Source organism: Lolium rigidum, chromosome 2, assembly GCF_022539505.1.
Source record: "Lolium rigidum isolate FL_2022 chromosome 2, APGP_CSIRO_Lrig_0.1, whole genome shotgun sequence".
NCBI classification, from domain to species: domain Eukaryota; kingdom Viridiplantae; phylum Streptophyta; class Magnoliopsida; order Poales; family Poaceae; genus Lolium; species Lolium rigidum.
The window spans coordinates 256,332,398-256,352,218 of NC_061509.1; the positions used below are offsets into that span (position 1 = coordinate 256,332,398).

At 46.0% G+C, this 19,821-nt stretch overlaps 1 long non-coding RNA gene across 1 annotated transcript; it reads left to right on the plus strand.

Annotated features, from left to right (window-relative positions):
* Window positions 1–14,254: 14,254 nt before the first annotated feature.
* On the plus strand, window positions 14,255–15,302 carry LOC124688613. Its single transcript, XR_006998581.1, has 3 exons — window positions 14,255–14,533; window positions 14,726–14,866; window positions 15,016–15,302. It is a non-coding gene; the product is annotated as an uncharacterized LOC124688613 (long non-coding RNA).
* The last annotated feature ends 4,519 nt before the right edge of the window (window positions 15,303–19,821 follow it).

Here is a 19,821-nt window from a genome sequence, read left to right on the forward strand (position 1 = left end):
AAAGCACTAGACTAAATTCCCGTGTGTCCTCAAGAACGTTTGGTCATTATAAGTAAACAAACCGGCTTGTCCTTTGTGCTAAAAAGGATTGGGCCACTCGCCGCAATTATTTCTCTCGCATTTTACTTACTTGTACTTTATTCATCTCGTTACATCAAAACCCCCGAATACTTGTCTGTGAGCATTTACAGTGAATCCTTCATCGAAACTGCTTGTCAACACCTTCTGCTCCTCGTTGGGTTCGACACTCTTATTTATCGAAAGTACTACGATACACCCCCTATACTTGTGGGTCATCAATATCCAAGTCCAAACTTTTGATTGTTTGACCTTTGCTTACCCAAGAGGTCATCCAATCCCATCTTGTTCTTGGCGGTGGTGAACTTTGCAAGTTCCTTTGTTAACCTAACATTTTCCTCAAGAATAGATGCTTGCTTACAAGAGGATTCATTAGGGTGATAGTCGAGACCATATTTAGTCACCAAGGATTCTAGATATGCATTGGTCTCAACATGCAAAGAAAGTTCCTCTTGTAAACGAACATGTTCCTCAACAAGCTTAGCATGCTCACTAGTAAAGGAAGTAGGGGAACTAGCATCCTTTTCAACAACAATGGGATCCTTCATTGATTCAAGTGCCTTTGTGTAGGTTTCTTGGAGTAGGTCATGGTTCTCTCCAAGTTTCTTGAACTCATCCTTAACAAGCTTGTTAGCTCTTTCAAGATGGTCAAGATCCCTAGTGAGAGAAGCATGAGCAACTTCAAGTTCCTCCTTTGAGGCATGAAGCACTTGAGTCAAAGATTGAGCCCTATCAATAGTTTCTAGGTCCTTAACTTTATCAAGTTCATAAGTTTCAATTTGTTGCTTAAGGCCTTGAGATATGCACCTTTCGGTTTTTAGCTCTTGTCTTAGGAGATTGAATCTCCGTTCCTTCTCATTCAAATGATATTCTAATTCCTCAATGGACTCATCCTTTTACTTGAGTGAGTCCATCAAGAAATCAAACTTGACAAGAGCTTCACCACGAAGGGTGCATCTAACATCATAGAGTTCCTTAAGCACAATTAATTCTTCTTGATTTTCATTTTCATCATCAAGAACACTAGATAGAGAAGGTGGAGGTTCCATTACCTTGGTTTCCCTTGCCATAAGACAAGAACCAACAATTGTAGAGGAGGGAGAGTCATCGGAGTCATCGGAGTCTTCATCTTGAGTTGTCCTTGCCATGAAGGAAGAGCCAACATCATTCTCCGTGGAGTAATCCTTGGAGTAGTCATATGTGAAGAGTGACCCGGGCTTAGAGAAAGCCAAACCGGCCACTCCGGCCTCCTTCTCCTCATCTTCTTCTTCATCGGACAAGTACTCGGCCCCAACAAAAGCTCTTCCCTTGTTCTTCTTGTATCGTTCGTTGATTGGGTTTGGCTTCAATCTTGGCTTGACCCCTTTGATGAACTTTGGCTTGTCTACCCTTTTCTCATTAGGGCACTCATTTGCAAAGTGGCTATCTTCATCACAATTGTAGCAAGTTCTCTTCTTCTTCTTGTCATTGAGAAGCATTGGGAACTTTGCCTTGTACTTCTTGGCAAAGAAAGCAAAGTCGGTAGCCATGTCGCTAGTTGAAGTCATCTCTTCATCTTCTTCAATTTCATAGTCTCCTTTGCTTCCATGGTCGGCTCTAGCTTTGAGAACAAGGTTGTGTGACGCTTCATGGTTGTGTGAGGCTTCATCAACACGGTTCATTGCCTTGAGCCTCTTCCCTGCTTTGGCCATGTTTTCATTGGCGGCCACATAAGAAACTAGATCATCGGAGTTGAGGTCGGCACTCTTGGTCATGATTTGCAAGTTGAGTGCAAGGTTGGTGTCTTCTTGATTGACGGCAATCATGGCAATGACCTTGGATTTGATGAATGCTTCATTCATCTCGAAACCGTCGTTGTACTTCTCAGCACCAAGTCCTTTGACCCTTACTCTAAGGGCACCAAGCCTAGCATAGGCATCGGCCACGGATTCTCCATCTCGAATCATGAACTGGTGGGCCTCTTGCTTCGCGGTCTCATAGAGAGCTGATTGGATCAAATCGGTTCCCTCTTGGAGTACTATGATTCGATCCCACAACTCTTTAGCGGAGACAATGTCATCAACTTGATCAAGGAGCTTGCGGTTGATGCCACTTCTAATCTTGCCACATGCGGAGGCATTGAGTTGACGGTTGTAGAACTCGGTTGATGTCAACCGAATAGGATCTTGTGGCTCCCGATGTCCATGAACAATGATCTCCCATAGCTCCACACTCCAGCTGCGAATATGAGATTCCATAGCAGATTTCCAAAAAGGAAAGTGAGTTCCATCAAAATGGGGAACGGTCCCACTATGGTTTATATGAGGCATGGGTGAAGTGTTTTTGGGATAGTCATGGTTGACTTGATGGAAACTCTCTAGAGAGGCCGAAGCCCCACTAGGATTCCCACTAGTCAAGTTCTTAAGCATGGCAGTCATCTGTGCCATTTGGCTTTGTAAGTCATCCTCCTTTTTCTTCTTCTCGGCATCATATGCCAAGAATCTAGATTTCATTTCTCTAACCGAAAGGTTAGAGTCTTCATCTAGACCCTCGAATAGTTTTTCCATCTCACTCTTAAGGCGGTGAAGCCCTTAATAAGAGTCCAGGCTCTGATACCAATTGAAAGTATAGAGATGGTAAACCTAGAGGGGGGGTGAATAGGTTTCTACAGATTTTAATTTTTTCTTTGCAATATTAGGCTTTGCGGAATATAAAGGTGAGCCTAATGCAAACTAGGTGAAGCAACCTATATGAGGATACAACTAACTCGAGCACGAAGGCTCTCACGAGCGATTAAATCACAAGTAAGGAGTTCGGTTAGAGATAACCGATAGCACGCGGAGACGAGGATGTATTCCCGTGTTCCCTTGCTTTGCAACAAGGTACGTCACGTTTGGAGGAGTGGAGGTCCCACGAAGGATTCCCCGCGCCACGAAGGCTCACCCTATTCTCCGGAGCCTATCCCACGAAGGAATAGCTCGCTCACTTGTGGTAGACTTTGAGGTAGCCTCCAAACCTTCACAATCTTGCCCGGAGCAAATCCACAGCCCGGATGCTTCCGGACTCCTCTTGCCTACCTAGGGTTTCCAAGGAACCCTAGGAAGCAAGCTTCTCAATGAATACAAGGGGGAATGAGATTTGGCTTGGTAGAACGGTAGATCGGGTCCTCCTCTAACGATTCCCCGGAGGGATTTGATTTTGGGTGGAGGAGGAGGGAGATCTGAGGCTTTTGGTGTTTCTAGCAATGGAGTAAGAGAGAGAGAGCTCAAGAACAGCTTGTAGTGTAGTGCCTAACCTGTTCGGAGGTAGGAGAAGGCCTATTTATAGTGTTCTTCGAAATATGGCCGTTGGTCACTTGCCACCTCGGCTTTTTCCTCGAGAAACCCGGTTGACCGGGCCACGGACCGGACAGCCCGGTGGTGAGGCCGGTCGGACCGGACTCGGTGACCGGACGCCCTTTGCTGGTCCTGGAGCTCCTCCGGTTGGCGGCCGGTTGGCGACCGGTCGGCCGGGCCGTGCGCCGGACCCACCGGTCACGTAGGCCGGTTGACCGGTCGGCAACCGGATTTCTTGTGTTCTGGTGAAGAACCCGGTTGGCGGCCGGTCGGCCGGGTCGTGCGCCGGACTTTCCCGGTTGGCGACCGGTTGACCGAGCCGTGCGCCGGACAGGCCGGTTGCTTGACCCGGTTGGACCGGGCTGCGGACCGGATTTCTGCTCGTAGACCCCTTTTTGATTGTTGTTGAAGGGGGGGTCTCCTTTAGGCTTCTTGTTCCTTTGATACACCATTTATGCCTCATTGCCTAATACCTGAGATTATCCTTATAAACATATTAGGCCAAATACTCTAGCACGGTGTCATTGTTACCAAAATAATGGATAAGGGTAAAATACCCTTACATACAAGGTACATGATGCAAGAGCTTAAACAAGATCTATATGAGCACAACAATTGCCAAGTATCACATTATTCAAGACATTAGACCATTTACCACATGCGGCATTTTCCGTTTCCAACCATATAACAATGAATGAAGTAGTTCAACTTTCGCAATGAACATTAAAGATAAAGCTAAGAACATATGTGTTCATACGAAACAACGGAGCGTGTCTCTCTCCCACACAAAGAATGCTAGGATCCGATCTTATTCAAACAAAAACAAAAATAAAAACAAAAGCAAACAGACGCTCCAAGTAAAGCACATAAGATGTGACGGAATAAAAATATAGTTTCACTAGAGGAACCTGATAAGTTGTCGATGAAGAAGGGATGCCTTGGGCATCCCCAATCTTAGACGCTTGAGTCTTCTTAAAATATGCAGGGATGAACCACGGGGGCATCCCCAAGCTTTGACTTTTCACTCTTCTTGATCATATTGTATCATCCTCCTCTCTTGACCCTTGAAAACTTCCTCCACACCAAACTCGAAACAACTCATTAGAGGGTTAGTGCATAATAAAAATTCACATGTTCAGAGGTGACATAATCATTCTTAACACTTCGGACATTGCACAAAGCTACTGAACATTAATGGAACAAAGAAATTCATCCAACATAGCAAAAGAGGCAATGCGAAATAAAAGGCAGAATCTGTCAAAACAGAACAGTCCGTAAAGACGGATTTTATTGAGGCACCAAACTTGCTCAAATGAAAATGCCCAAATTGAATGAAAGTTGCGTACACATCTGAGGATCACGCACGTAAATTGGCATATTTTTATGAGCTACCTACAGAGAGGCAGGTCGAAATTCGTGACAGCAAGAAATCTGTTTCTGCGCAGTAATCCAAATCTAGTATTGACTTTACTATCAAAGACTTTACTTGGCACAACAATGCAATAAAATAAAGATAAGGAGAGGTTGCTACAGTAGTAAACAACTTTCAAGACTCAAATATAAAATAAAGTGCATAAGTAAAATAATGGGTTGTCTTCCATAAGCGCTTTTCTTTAACGCCTTTCAGCTAGGCGCAGAAAGTGTGTATCAAGTAACATCAAGAGACGAAGCATCAACATCATAAGTTGTTCTAATAATAGAATCATAAGGTAACTTCATTCTCTTTCTAGGGAAGTGTTCCATACCTTTCTTGAGAGGAAATTGATATTTAATATTACCTTTCTTCATATCAATGGTGGCACCAACAGGTTCGAAGAAAAGGTCTTCCCAATATAATGGGGCAAGATGCATTGCATTCAATATCCAAGACAACAAAATCAACGGGACAAGGTTATTGTTAACCATAATACGAACATTATCAATCCTCCCCAAAGGTTTCTTTATAGCATTATCAACAAGATTAACATCCAAATAACAATTCTTCAATGGTGGCAAGTCAAGCATATCATAAATTTTCTTAGGCATAACAGAAATACTTGCACCAAGATCACATAAAGCATTACAATCAAAATCATTGACCCTCATCTTAATGATAGGCTCCCAACCATCTTCTAACTTTCTAGGAATAGAAGTTTCAAGTTTTAGTTTCTCTTCTCTAGCTTTTATAAGAGCATTCGTAATATGTTTTGTAAAGGCCAAATTTATAGCACTAGCATTGGGACTTTTAGCAAGCTTTTGTAAGAACTTTATGACTTCAGAGATGTGGCAATCATCAAAGTCTAAACCATTATGATCTACAGCAATGGGATCATTGTCCCCAATATTTTGAAAAACTTCAGCAGTTTTATCAATTTCAGCAGTTTTAGCAATTTCAGGTAATTTTGCACGCTTTACACTAGGAGTAGGAACATTGCCAACACCAATTATTTTACCATTGATAGTAAGAGGTGTAGCAACATGTGAATCCTTAACATTACTAGTGGTGGTAATAGTCCAAACTTTAGCTACATTATTATCTTTAACAAGTTTTTCATTTTCTTCTCTTTCCCACCTAGCATGCAATTCAGCCATCAATCTTATATTCTCATTAATTCTAACTTGGATGGCATTTGCTGTAGTAACAATTTTATTTTCAATATCCTTATTAGGCATAACTTTCAATTTTAAAAGATCAACATCAGAGGCAAGTCTATCAACCTTAGAAGCAAGAATATTAATTTTATCAAGCTTTTCCTCAACAGATTTGTTAAAAGCTGTTTGTGTACTAATAAATTCTTTAAGCATGGCTTCAAGACCAGGGGGTACACTCCTATTATTGTCGTAAGAATTCCCATAAGAATTACCATAACTATTACCATTAGCAGAAGGATATGGCCTATAGTTGTTACCGTAATTGTTCCTATAAGCATTGTTGTTGAAATTATTACTTTTAATGAAATTCACATCAACATGTTCTTCTTGGGCAACCAATGAAGATAAAGGAACATTATTAGGATCAACATTAGATCTACCATTCACAAGCATAGACATAATAGCATCAATCTTATCACTCAAGGAGGAGGTTTCTTCAACAGAATTTACCTTCTTACCTTGTGGAGCTCTTTCCGCGTGCCATTCAGAGTAATTGGTCATCATATCATCAAGAAGCTTCGTTGCCGCCCCCAAAGTGATGGACATAAAGGTACCTCCAGCAGCTGAATCCAATAGGTTCCGCGAAGAAAAATTCAATCCTGCATAAAAGTTTTGGATGATCATCCAAGTAGTTAGTCCATGGGTTGGGCAATTCTTTACCAAAGATTTCATTCTCTCCCATGCTTGAGCAACATGTTCATTATCTAATTGCTTGAAATTCATTATGCTACTTCTCAAAGATATAATTTTAGCGGGAGGATAATATCTACCAATAAAAGCATCTTTACATTTAGTCCAAGAATCAATACTATTTCTAGGCAGAGATAGCAACCAATCTTTAGCTCTTCCTCTTAGGGAGAAAGGAAACAATTTCAATTTTATAATGTCACCATCTACATCCTTATACTTTTGCATTTCACATAGTTCAACAAAATTATTAAGATGGGCAGCAGCATCATCGAACTAACACCGGAAAATTGCTCTCTCATAACAAGATTCGAGTAAAGCAGGTTTAATTTCAAAGAATTCTGCTGTAGTAGCAGGTGGAGCAATAGGTGTGCATAGGAAATCATTATTATTTGTGCTAGTGAAATCACACAACTTAGTATTCTCAACAGTACCCATTTTAGCAGTAGTAAGTAAAGCAAACTAGATAAAGTAAATGCAAGTAACTAATTTTTTTGTGTCTTTGATATAGAGAACAAGATAGTGAATAAAGTAAAACTAGCAACTAAATTTTTTGTGTTTTGATATAATGCAGCGAACAAAGCAGTAAATAAAGTAAAGTAGCAACTAATTTTTTTTGTGTTTTGTTTTAGTGCAGCAAACAAAGTAGTAAATAAAGTAAAACAAAGCAATACAAAAACAAAGTAAAGAGATTGGACGTGGAGACTCCCCTTGCAGCGTGTCTTGATCTCCCCGGCAACAGCGCCAGAAAAAATGCTTGATGGCGTGTAGTTGACACGTCCGTTGGGAACCCCAAGAGGAAGGTGTGATGCGCACAGCAGCAAGTTTTCCCTCAGAAAGAAACCAAGGTTATCGAACCAGTAGGAGCCAAGAAGCACGTTGAAGGTTGATGGCGGAGGAGTGTAGTGCGGCGCAACACCGGGGATTCCGGCGCCAACGTGGAACTCGCACAACACAATCACGGAACTTTGCCCCAACGTAACAGCGAGGTTGTCAATCTCACCGGCTTGCTGTAAACAAAGGATTAGATGTATAGTGTGGATGATGATGATTGTTTGCGAAGAACAGTAAAAAACAATTGCGATAGATTGTATTTCAGATGTAAAGAATAGGACCGGGGTCCACAGTTCACTAGCGGTGTCTCTCCCATAAGATAGAAGATGTTGGGTGAACAAATTACAGTTGGGCAATTGACAAATAAAGAAGGCATAACAATGCACATACATATATCATGATGAGTACTATGAGATTTAATCAGGGCATTACGACAAAGTACATAGACCGCTATCCAGCATGCATTTATGCCTAAAAAGTCCACCTTCAGGTTATCATCCGAACCCCCTCCAGTATTAAGTTGTAAACAACAGACAATTGCATTAAGTATGGTGCGTAATGTGGAGGTGGCAATTTGGCTCATAGGAGCAAATGCTCTCATTATATAAAATAATTAAAAAACAATTTTAAAAATATTAAAAAATTCTGACATAAATTTGTTGGTGTACATCTTGACATTCTATGTTAGTGCACAAATTTTCGTGGAGAAACAACATTTTATATGGCGTGTACAAAAAAGACAAAAAAATATCCTGTACGTAGTCGTGTTATAGCATCAAAACTTGTCTTTTTTACAGGAGCCACAATTATTTTTAGTTTTTTTGAAAACTTGTGTACCAACATAAAATGTTTAGATGTACATGTAAAAATTTAGTTTAGAATTTTTTGACACTTTGAAATGTGGATTCACATAATGGGAGCATATGCTCCTATGAGCCAAAGTGCATTTCCCGCGTAATGTAATCAACACAAATATCCTTAGACAAAGCATCGATGTTTTATCCCTAGTGGCAACAGCACATCCACAACCTTAGAACTTTCTGTCACTGTCAAAGATTTAATGGAGGCATGAATCCACTATCGAGCATAAATACTCCCTCTTGGAGTCACAAGTATCAACTTGGCCAGAGCCTCTACTAGCAACGGAGAGCATGCAAGAACATAAATAACATATATGATAGATTGATAATCAACTTGACATAGTATTCAATATTCATCGGATCCCAACAAACACAACATGAAGGATTACAAATAGATGATCTTGATCATGATAGGCATCTCACAAGATCTAACATGATAGCACAACGGGGAGAAGACAACCATCTAGCTACTACTATGGACCCATAGTCCAGGGGTGAACTACTCACACATCGATCCGGAGGCGATCATGGCGATGAAGAGACCTCCGGGAGATGATTCCCCTCTCCGGCAGGGTGCCGGAGGCAATCTCCTGAATCCCCGAGATGGGATTGGCGGCGGCGTCTCTGGAAGGTTTTCCGTATCGTGGCTCTCGCATGCGGGGGTTTCGCGACGGAGGCTTTAAGTAGGCGGAAGGGCAGGTCAAAGGGCGTCACGGGGGCCCCACACAGCAGGGCCACGCGGGCCCTATGCTGGTCGCGCCGCCCTACTGTGGCGGCGCCCCGTGGCCCCACTTCGTGACTCCTTCGGTCTTCTGGAAGCTTCGTGCAAAAATAGGACCCTGGGCGTTGATTTCGTCCAATTCCGAGAATATTTCCTTACTAGGATTTCTGAAACCAAAAACAGCAGAAAACAACAACTGGCTCTTCGGCATCTCGTCAATAGGTTAGTGCCGGAAAATGCATAAATATGACATAAAATGTGTATAAAACATGTGAGTATCATCATAAAAGTAGCATGGAACATAAGAAATTATAGATACGTTTGGGATGTATCAGTCCATGAGCCAAGAAGCTAAACCACTTGTAAGATTAATTATGCATTTCCCATATTTTCATCCAGAAAATGACCAGACAAACCAATCATTAACAATATCCGCAAAGATATTCTGAGCATACAATAAGGTCTGTAATATCTGCAACTCCTATTATTCCACTGGCCATGTCAGCATTATGCTTTTGACCTCCAAATCTTTTCTAAGACGAAGAAAACATAAAATCAAAGTGGAAAGAGCACGATGCATGATAAAGAGTAAAGGATGCATTCACAATAGCTTGCTGCAAAAAAGCAAGCGGTGTTGTTGGTACATGTTTTCTGCTCTAATAGGAAGATGGAGCCTGAAGGGATCTGATGCCATAGGCACTTCTGCAGTTTTGCAGACACATCAGGGCGCTGCGCTCATGAGGAGCCATGCACGCACAGAGGTACCCGTTGACCCAGCATCTTCCCGGCCAGGCGAGCGAGGTCGCATCCTTCGGCACCATGGTTGTCATGCGCGCCAGCAGCAGCCACGCGGAGGAGAAGAAGGCCCCAAAGGACCGGTCGACGAAGATGTTGCCGCCCATCGACCTAGGCACCGCGGTCGTCGATCTGGCTGGGCGAATGCTAGGATTAATAGCCGGATTTGTGCGTTCGTCGTCGCTGCTTCCATCCGCGTGCCACTCGGCGGCGCTGGTCGGAGCTGCAAGGAGAGGGGCGTGGCGGCGAGTCACGAGTGGGATGGGGGCGGTGAGGATTGCGATAGGGTTCCCCTCGGTTCACCATCGAGCATAAGGTGGCTTTGTTGGGCTCGTTGGGCTTGGCCCATGTGCGGGCTAGCAGGGCGAAGCGATGAAGGACGCGACGGACGACGAACGGGGAGAATAGGGAATCAGTTTAGTCTTTGTAAGTAGTAGAGATAACCCCATATGCCTCAAGAAGATCGATTTAGTACTGTTCACATCTCCGTTTTAACCAATCAGCTTTAGCCACGATAAGTTTTGTTACTGTTCATGCGTTGTTGTTTGAGAACGTGCGGGAGTTCAAATTCCTATTTACCAGGAGCTAGCCGGTGGATTCTCTATTTCAGGGCGGGTTGCTTTCTATTTCTTCCGGAATATGTACCTTCGATCTCCGGTTTTATCGGCCTTCACCGGCTGTGCATGCCTTTCGGGAATCGTTGTTGCTATCTTATTGCCACGTATCTTTTTACGTGTCCCTTCCTTTCCTCCGTGGTACTTTCTGGGCGTAATTTCTAGGTCGTTTCCGTTTGACGCAACTATTCGTCTATTCTCTTCCTCGGTTCCTGCGTTCACGGCTTCGCAACGGAGAGACCGGCGTTCTTTTCATCCTTTCGTTCTCCTTCGTCCTTGATTCGATTTCCTTGCTAGGTCCTGATCTCATCGTTTACTTCTACTTCTTCGTTTTTGCGTCCCTTAATACTGATCTCAGTACATCTATTTTGTTGCAGATCTCCGTATGAGTAGGGATGGTGCACCCAGCCGTGGGGCGTGGGCGCAGCCGTCCGGCTCCTGCGCCACCGTCAAATTATGGTGCTCCCGGACGTGGGAGAGGCCGGCCGGCCTCTGCGACGTCTCCTCTATTGTTGCTTCTCTCGCGTTGCCATGGGATGCACGACTTAACTTCTCTTCATGCTCATCGTCCGTGCCGCAGGCTCCGTCGTCCGTGCCCTGGCCCCCATCTTCGGCGCCGCATCGCCGGTTTTGCCTCGATGAGCTGCCTTCTGGATCGTTGGGCTGTTGCTCATCGCGTTCCCGCCGACGTGACCGAGGCTCCTCTGCCATTGTTGGCGCTCCAGTTGCTGATTCAGCTGTTGCTGCTGCCTCTCATCATCTGCCGTTTGGGGTTTCGTCTTGCTTGCTGATGATTCTCCGCCTGTTATGCGGCCTGCTGGAGGTGTGCGACAGGGATCTGGTCGTTGGAATGGACGATCACTTTCGGCTTCGGTTTCTCCACCTCCACGCCAGCAAGGCGCTGCTCCCGCTGCCGCTGTTGGCTGTGGTCGTCCTTTGGCATAACAAGTGGAGTTCGTTTTCTGCCAGCTGCCTCTCGTGTTCATTGGGTTGCCTTCTCGGATTAGTGATTCTTCGGTTTGTGGTTCTATTTCCTCTGCTGGCTTGTGGCTCTCTGCACCCTTCTTTGCCTGTGCATACTCGGACTAGTGATTCTTCGGTTTGTGCTCTTGGCCGGCATGCACCTGTCGTTGTTCATTGGGTTGCCTTCTCAGATTCGTCTATTGTTGCTTCTTCCAGGCAAGTTTCTTCAGAACACACTTTTGTTTTGTATGTATTCTCAGATGTAGAGGCTCAAAGGCAAGAGATCAGGTTAGGCAAGCGTCATGTTCAAGATGTTACTGATGCTGCTGTCGTTGGTAATTGTTTGTTCTGTCTTGCATTAGTTTCTCCTGACTCTGTAATTTTAGAATTAGCAATGCTGGTTAGTAAACACAAAGGCACCCTGTCAGATGGGTGGATCACATCAAACAGATGGAATGTTAATGTTGGTACTTCATGCAGTCAACAATTGTTTTTACAGTTCTTCTATGCTTCTATGATCTTAATTAGTTCTACTATTGTTCATTGACTCGCTGGCGTTTTATGTTAGTTCTACTATTGATGGATATTTTTCCTACAAAGTAAAGTGCCAATCACTGCTTTATGTTTACTAGCTAATGCAATGAAAAGGTTGTGATTTGTGAAAATGTCGAAATGGCTGGCCGCCCGCGATAAAAGGGCTTACGACCCGCGACATGGTCTGTTTTCCACTAGTGGAGCCACTCGCTGGCTGCGGATCTAGCACGCTTCTTCCTGGGCATTTCTCGGGCCGGGCCGGGCTTCGGGCTGGCCCGAAAAAAGCCCGACGGGAAATCCTTGGCCCGAGCCCGGCCCGGCCCGACCAACTTTCAGCAAATTTCGGCCCGAGCCCGGCCCGCGGCCCGAAAAAGCCCGATTTTATTCGGGCTGGCCCGACGGCCCGGCCCGATCTAGTGGTAATTTGCTTTTTTCAGTGGCCCGAGCCCGGCCCGATTTAGTTACGGGCGGAAGAATGTTGGCCCGAGCCCGGCCCGATAGAGAGAAAAAGCCCGGCCCGGCCCGGGATTTTCGGGCCGGGTCGGGTCGGGCCGTTCGGGCCGGGCTTCCCATGCCCAGGTATGAGCACGCTCGCCCCTTCGGTACGCCAAGTCAGAACCTGGGGACCCACGACAAAGCTAGGCTTCCTAGTACCAGCCATCTAGGCCATAGCTTTAGCCACGGCTTAAATCACGTTTTCTGCAAGTCCGAGCCCGGCCCGACCCGACCCAACATTCGGACTTCAAAATCAAGCCCAAACCCAGCCCGACATGCAAGTCCGACCCGGGATTTTTGGGCCGGGCTGCCCATGCCCAGCTGTAATGCACACAACGTGCAGCCCTCCACCTGTGAATAGCGACACCAGACACAATGGTACAGCAGGGGCAGGAAATGACGTGCAGTGGAGAAAAGCCTGCAGCGCGGCAGGGGGAACAGTGACCTGCTTCATAGTGGGCTCCACCCAGAAAGCTCCAATACCGTGGATGCATTCCTGTACGTACGATGGTGGATGAACGGTGGCTGAAGCAACCGATTAACGCGTACGGGTCGGGCGACTGACGCTCCGCACGCCCCAAAACTAAATCTAGTCTAACAGTTTGCTCCAATGCGTGTAAGAAGATTTGGGATAAGATCGCGGGAGTCCATGTACTGGACTAAGTCTAGTCTAACAGTTCGCTTCGATGCGCGTTAGAAGATGTGAGATGGTGAGTTGCCTTTCAAAAAGTAAAGATTTGTGATCGCGAGAGCACTGGTGCGGTACTTGGCGCTTACACACAACCTCCACAATTGATGTAAGCCTAACAAAGAGAAGAGAAGGCAGCTATTGGACCACGGCACAATCACGCACAGAAGATTCGTTAGTAAAGTACTACTATATGATGACTTTACGGAGAAATTAAGCGGAAGTCGTCCAAGTCAATCCTTAATTGTTGGCATGTATCAACCATGGAAATCGTATAACTACTTCGATCGGAAACCGTAGCGATGCAAGCTTGTGTATGTACCTGCTGCTAGCAATCAATGGCGAAAACAAGCATTTCCATCTCAGGAGTAGCGATCATCGCAACGGCAGCAGCACTGATGTTGCCGCTTTCCGGCGCCGGAGGTCCCAGGGCGGCGATCGGGATGCCGGGCTGCAAGACCAGCTGCGGCGGCGTGAGCGTGCCGTACCCGTTCGGCATGGGTTCGGCCACGTGCTTCTGGCCAGGGTTCAACCTCACCTGCGACGACACCAGCGACCCCCCGCGGCTCCTCCTCGGCTACGACTCCGTGCTTCGGGTCGCCGAGATCTCCCTCCGGAATAGCACCGTGCGCGTCATCCACACCGGCTCCACGATAGACATCAGCCCCCTGACCCGCAACACTGCCGTTCAGAACTGGAACTTCACCTACGGCAACTGCTTCACCGGAGGCGGCGGAGCGCCCTACACGCTGTCGAGCATCAACGAGCTCATCCTCACGGGCTGCAACGTGCAGGCGACTCTGCTCCAGAACGACGACGACACCAACACCACCAGCACCAACATCATTAGCGGCTGCGCCTCCTTCTGCTCCGCCACCAGGACGGCCTACGTCGGCGGCGTGGCGAGCGGCCACGACAAGTACTGCTCCGGCATGGGCTGCTGCCAGGCGCCGATATCCATCGACAGCTCGCCCAAGGAGCTGCGGTTCAGATGGTTCAACGGGAACCATTCCCAGGACCTGGTGCCGCTGCCCGTGTACGTGTTCGTCGCCGAGGAGGGGTGGTTCGACCAACGGTGGGTCAACGACGAGCTTGTGCAGAAGCTCCGTCCACCAGCGAGGGCCGCACTGGAGGTGCCCCTTATTCTGCGGTGGGAGGTAGCCCGTGACGTCAACTCATATCCCAATTGTTCCGCCGGGGAAGTGGCGGGCCGCATCTGCAAGAGCAACCGCAGCTACTGCAACCAGAGAATAGAGGGTATTCATGCAAGTGCTGGAATGGCTACGACGGCAATCCTTACCTCACTGACGGCTGCCAAGGTAATTAACTACTGGTTCTCACATCTAGATTACATATGATTATTTCTTTATACGTAAAACGTATTTTTTCTGAAATGACGGCGTACCTCGGTCTCTGCGCGCATCAAAGTGATGCATATATGGCTGCCTTTTCTTACTACGTAAAAACATATAGTAACCAAATGATCCTGTTCTTGTTTTTCCGGCCTCTAGATGTCAACGAGTGCGAGCGGCCAGAAGAATACGGTTGCTTCGGCGAGTGTAGGAACCTACTCGGTACATTCGAGTGCTGGTGCCCACGAGGAACCAATGGCAACCACACCATACCCAATGGCTGCGTAAAGCCCGTCACAGGTGCCTAAACATGTCATTTTTAGTAGAGATAGGAATATGACTAGACATGATCTCCAGAGCTTACAATTAATAGTTGATGTTTCTTGCAAGTATATGCTATTTACTCTTTCTGCAAGCTTGCCAAAAGTGATGTGTACATATGTTTTCAGGTTCCATACTTCTAGGAGTTGGACTTGGTCTAGTAGGCATTCTAATCATGGTTCTTCCTGCAATCTTGGTTGTCCGTAAGACTAAGAAATTTATCGAGGCAAAAGATTTGAAGAAAAAGTTCTTCAAACAGAACCGTGGACAATTGTTGCAGCAACTAGTATCGCAAAGGACAGATGTTGCAGAAAGAATGATCATCACCTTAGTGGAATTGGAGAAGGCCACGAACAATTTTGACAAGACTCATGAGCTTGGAGGTGGAGGGCATGGCATAGTTTACAAAGGAATTTTATCAGACTTGCATGTTGTAGCAATCAAGAAGTGTTCACTGAGATTATTTGTACTATTGATGTTGATTCTGTGACTTCTGTCTAAATAATAATGGTACTATACAACAAACCAGCACAGGGAAGCGCCCAGCCTAGTCTCTTTGTCCAGCTTTGGTAACAAAAGTAATTGAGCATCACCCGTGTAGCAAGGAGTAATGGATTTGTCCTCGTTCAACACAGCAGAAGACGTAGTTAAATGTGGCAAATTTGTTGATGTTAGCTGAGTGATGACTCATAAGACCGGCATAGATGGACTAGTACTACTTGCACACGCAAGAACTGAACATATATGCGTGCTCATGTGAACTGCATTTTGATGCTTGAAGCAGCAACTTCTTCTTTCGTTTTCCTTGCATCGCGCACCAGCTAGTGATTTTCCTAGCTCCTGTGTTACCTTGCTCCTTGATTTACCAATTAGTCTCCATCCCCTCCCCTAGTCATCTTCATATCCATTCATGCCTGGTGCTGCTTCTCCATGGTCTAATCCTCTGTTAGCAAACGGAAGAACAATGTACATAGGAGATCGGGGCCTCATGGATGTTATCTTGTTTCTCCATAGGGGGGACCGTTTCGACCCTCTAGGCATGGGAGGCACGTGGAAAGGAAGAGTCACCTTTTGCACTCAAACTTGTACTAATGTCTTTGTTCCATGATATGTTCTTCAGAGCATCTTCACTCGCATCCCTCAAACCGTCCCCTAAACGGCGCCGGATTGAGCGTTTGAGAACGTGTTTTGTTCGTACCGTGTTTGGGGGACGTCGCTCCCCAGCCCGCGTCCCCCAAACGCCGCCCCAAACATTAAAATACTTTTTTTTTGTTTTTTGCATTTTTATTTCAATAAAGAGAAGAAACATACATAATTGAGAACGTGGTTTACACGAAGACATAATTTGGAACATGGTTTTCCACAAACTAATACATAGTTTAAACTATGGTTGACACAAATATAAAATATTGCAAAAGAACTAAACCTAACTAGGCGTGTATCAAAGGTTTCGTATGTTCGCTGCCAAGAAAGAACACTCGAGGGCACACCCAGTCACCCAAACTGGAAAATCCAGCTGGTGAAGGTGCCCCTGTTGGTTCTTCCGAGGAAGAACAACCAGAAATCTCCGTGCACATATTCGCTGCGAAGAAGCAACATTCTTCAGTCGTCGTCCTCCTCAGCGCTGTCGCCGTGGTAGTTCCGGCGGCAACACGTCTCGTCGAACACCTTGACGCCCATGTCCCTGTCGCCAAAGTAGGAGAACAGGAGGACGAAGCCGGCTTCGAGGCGGTGGTAGCGCGTGAACTTCTTCCCAGCCGATGTGGAGGTACATCTTGCCGCGCGCGTCGTAGATCACGTCGACGATCCACCGGCAGCAGCCGCAACCATCCTCCCGCAGATGCAGCGAGCGCGGGCGCTCGTCGCCGGCGACGTAGTCGGCGAAGGAGTCCGGCAACCTCTGGATGCCGTGCGGGTCGCCCTTGAGGACGACGATGAACTCGAATAGCACGGGCCCCTCCTCGTCCTGCATGTCCAACGATGAGGACGACGATGGTGTCGCAGGCGATGGCGAGCGTGTAGCTCTGCCGCGGCCACGACCATGACCACGGCCACGGCCGCGAGCTCGGCCTCCGCCTCTACCAGCCATGGCGTCGACTCTTCAGATGGTGGCGGCTAGGGTTGGGGAGAGAGGCGCTAGGGTTTGTGTGTGAGAGGGACGATGAGAGGCGGCCCTTTTTATAGGTCCGAGGGAGGCGGGGGAGCGGTGGCGCTCATTAACACCGACTTGCAGAGCTAGGCGCGACGAGGCGCTTCGCTGCGCCTCTGCGGGAACTGCACCGTCGCGAGGTAGGCGACGGTTAGGTTAAATTTCAATGTACGTGCCGCTGACGGGTCGGCCTCACCACTCCCCGCCTCGCTTTTCAGTGTGTTCAGCGTCCCCGGTGCGTCCCTTGTGGGGCGGGGACGGGCTCGGGGCGCCGGACACCGTATCGGACCGCGCCAGACAAAAAGCGGCTTTGGGGGACGCGGCTAGGAATATTTTTTTGTCCGGCGCCCCCAAATCCCTTTGGGGGACGGTTTGGGGGACGCGACTGGAGATTCTCTTAGACTTTAGGCACAAAGATGTGCATGGTCAAATTGAAGCGACAAACTCCTCGCTGTCCGATTAGATGGGTGGTCACAGATGACTTGTAATGGTTAAGTGACCAACAATTATTCCACTAATATGTGGTTTACATGATATAACGAATTGCTTGTTTACTTCTAGTGTATTTATGAGGATGGGAGGGGATTATTTCATATCCAGAAAAATCTCAACCGATCAGTTTACTTCTCCGATTTTGAACGAAATAATTTCGAGATATCTCCTCCCATCCCCTCTTATTCCCACATTTTTTGCCTAAATTGAAAACTCTTCATCATACTAGTGTATTTTTGGAAAAGGGTATTTGAAAGAACACCAAATCCCCTCCCATCCTCATACCCATTAAAAAGAAAAAGACGAGAGAAATAAACAAGGCCTAAGTGTACGAACTAATACAACTGTTTCATTTATATGCCTGCCAACTGTAATCATTTTTTACCCGGACTCTAATCTTTTTTTTTGGTGTGGACTGTAATCTTATTTGGGTCCCAGTCTCCTCAGTGTTTACTGAGATTATTCACACATATTTATGTTATTCAGCTTATATTTTAGTACTATACAACAAACTGGTTCAGCGAAGAGCTCTTATTACCAACCTAGTCTCTTCGTCCATCATCAATTTTCGAGGTATTCAGCCATGTGCATAGTATGTATATGGTGTATGGAAGCTTACCATAATACCGTGCCTCCCAAAAGAACACCGAGCGGTACATGTGGAGTTCTCTTTCGGCGCGGGTCTCACGCATCCCCACTCCGGAGCTCGTCATCCGAGTTGAAGCTGCTTTCCCCTATGCGAGGAGCCACCTGTTTGGCTTTGGCCAGCTTGAGTCTTACGGTGCCGCTTCGGCGAGGTCTTCTTTGGTGGTCGCATCTTCCGGGAAGTGGGAGTCGTTGTAGAGTGATGACGATGACGCCGGTGTGCAATCTTGACGACGATCTTCGCTTCGGTGGTGTTTGTGGAGCTTCGGTAGGTTGCCAGGGTGGCTATGTGTGCCCTTGCGATGGTCGTGTTCCATGATGGTCGGTGAGGGTGTTTGTATCGGTTTTGGCCGGTTTTCCGTTAATAAACCGGCCACCTATTTTTCACTAATTAATTAAAATGGCAAGTCTGGCCTCGTTTCAAAAAAAATTAAAATACAGTGCCTCCTAGAGTACATGTGTTTTGGTTGTTGACTCACAATAATAGAGTGCTAGGATGATCTGGTTAAAACATGAGTTTTTTTCGAGATGGGGAGCATAGCTCCCACCTATACATCAACTGATGCACACATAGCCGTTTTATTGCAAGGTTTAGAATTTGGAATTTGAAGTTAACATCTCAAGGATCATAAAGGATGTTCATAAAAATCAACTAGCAAAACAAAAGGAAAAAAGTGCTTATGCATCTTGTAATCTCCTAGAAAGCCGCCAATCATCCAGATTGTAGATATCCCGACCAACCATCTCTAGCTGGGTGATCCAAAAACCATATGCCAATATTGCTCCTCCGGTAGAAGAAAGGATATAAAAAACTAAGCATTTGTACTTTTAATGAACACAATACCATTCCCACAGTTTGATGTAGCCCAGGTTAAAGCACAAATGCCTATGTGAATATGTGTCTTATCTTGTTTTTCTACCCCATTTAGCTAATTTCCAAACATATTCGTCACATTAGCAGTAGGCCGGTTATTAAAAGTATAGTGAATAACTTTGCAAATAAGACGAGTAAAGGGATAATCACATAAGAGATGGTTGATCAATTCCTCGGAATCACAGAACACACGCTTACAGCCATTCCAAAACTTTTTATCGAGGTTGTATTTTGTGAGTATGGCTTAGAAACCACATAAAATTCTTTATCCTTGGTGGCACCCTTAGTTTCCAAATGTGTTTCCTTAAAAAACCCGTATGTTCATTCATAAAATCTGAGTACATAGATTTAATTGTTAAGGTACCCGAAGTATTTAGTTTCCAACCGAACACATCTGAGTTCTTTGTTAAATTAACCTTCATAAGCCCCCGAACAAAGAGTAGCCAAGTGTCCCATTTATTTCAGGTTAAGGGCCTGTTTGTTTGGGCTAGAGCTTGTACTTCTACTACTTTTGGGTCCCTATAAGCACAAGCCCAAACAAACACCTAACTTTTGGGTCCAAGCTTTTACAAGCGCTTGTCTATTTTGCACTACAAGCCCGGAAGCACCTCCGAAGGAACTTCCCGCAGCTGCTGAACCCTCCCGCTAACTCATGCCACTAGATGTCTATGTATTTACGGACAAAATGCCACCGGGTATATATAAGCAAATCCCTTCAGAAAAATCCCCAAATCCCCCCGTTACTCCACCCGCACATTCCCGCTAGGGTTCGTG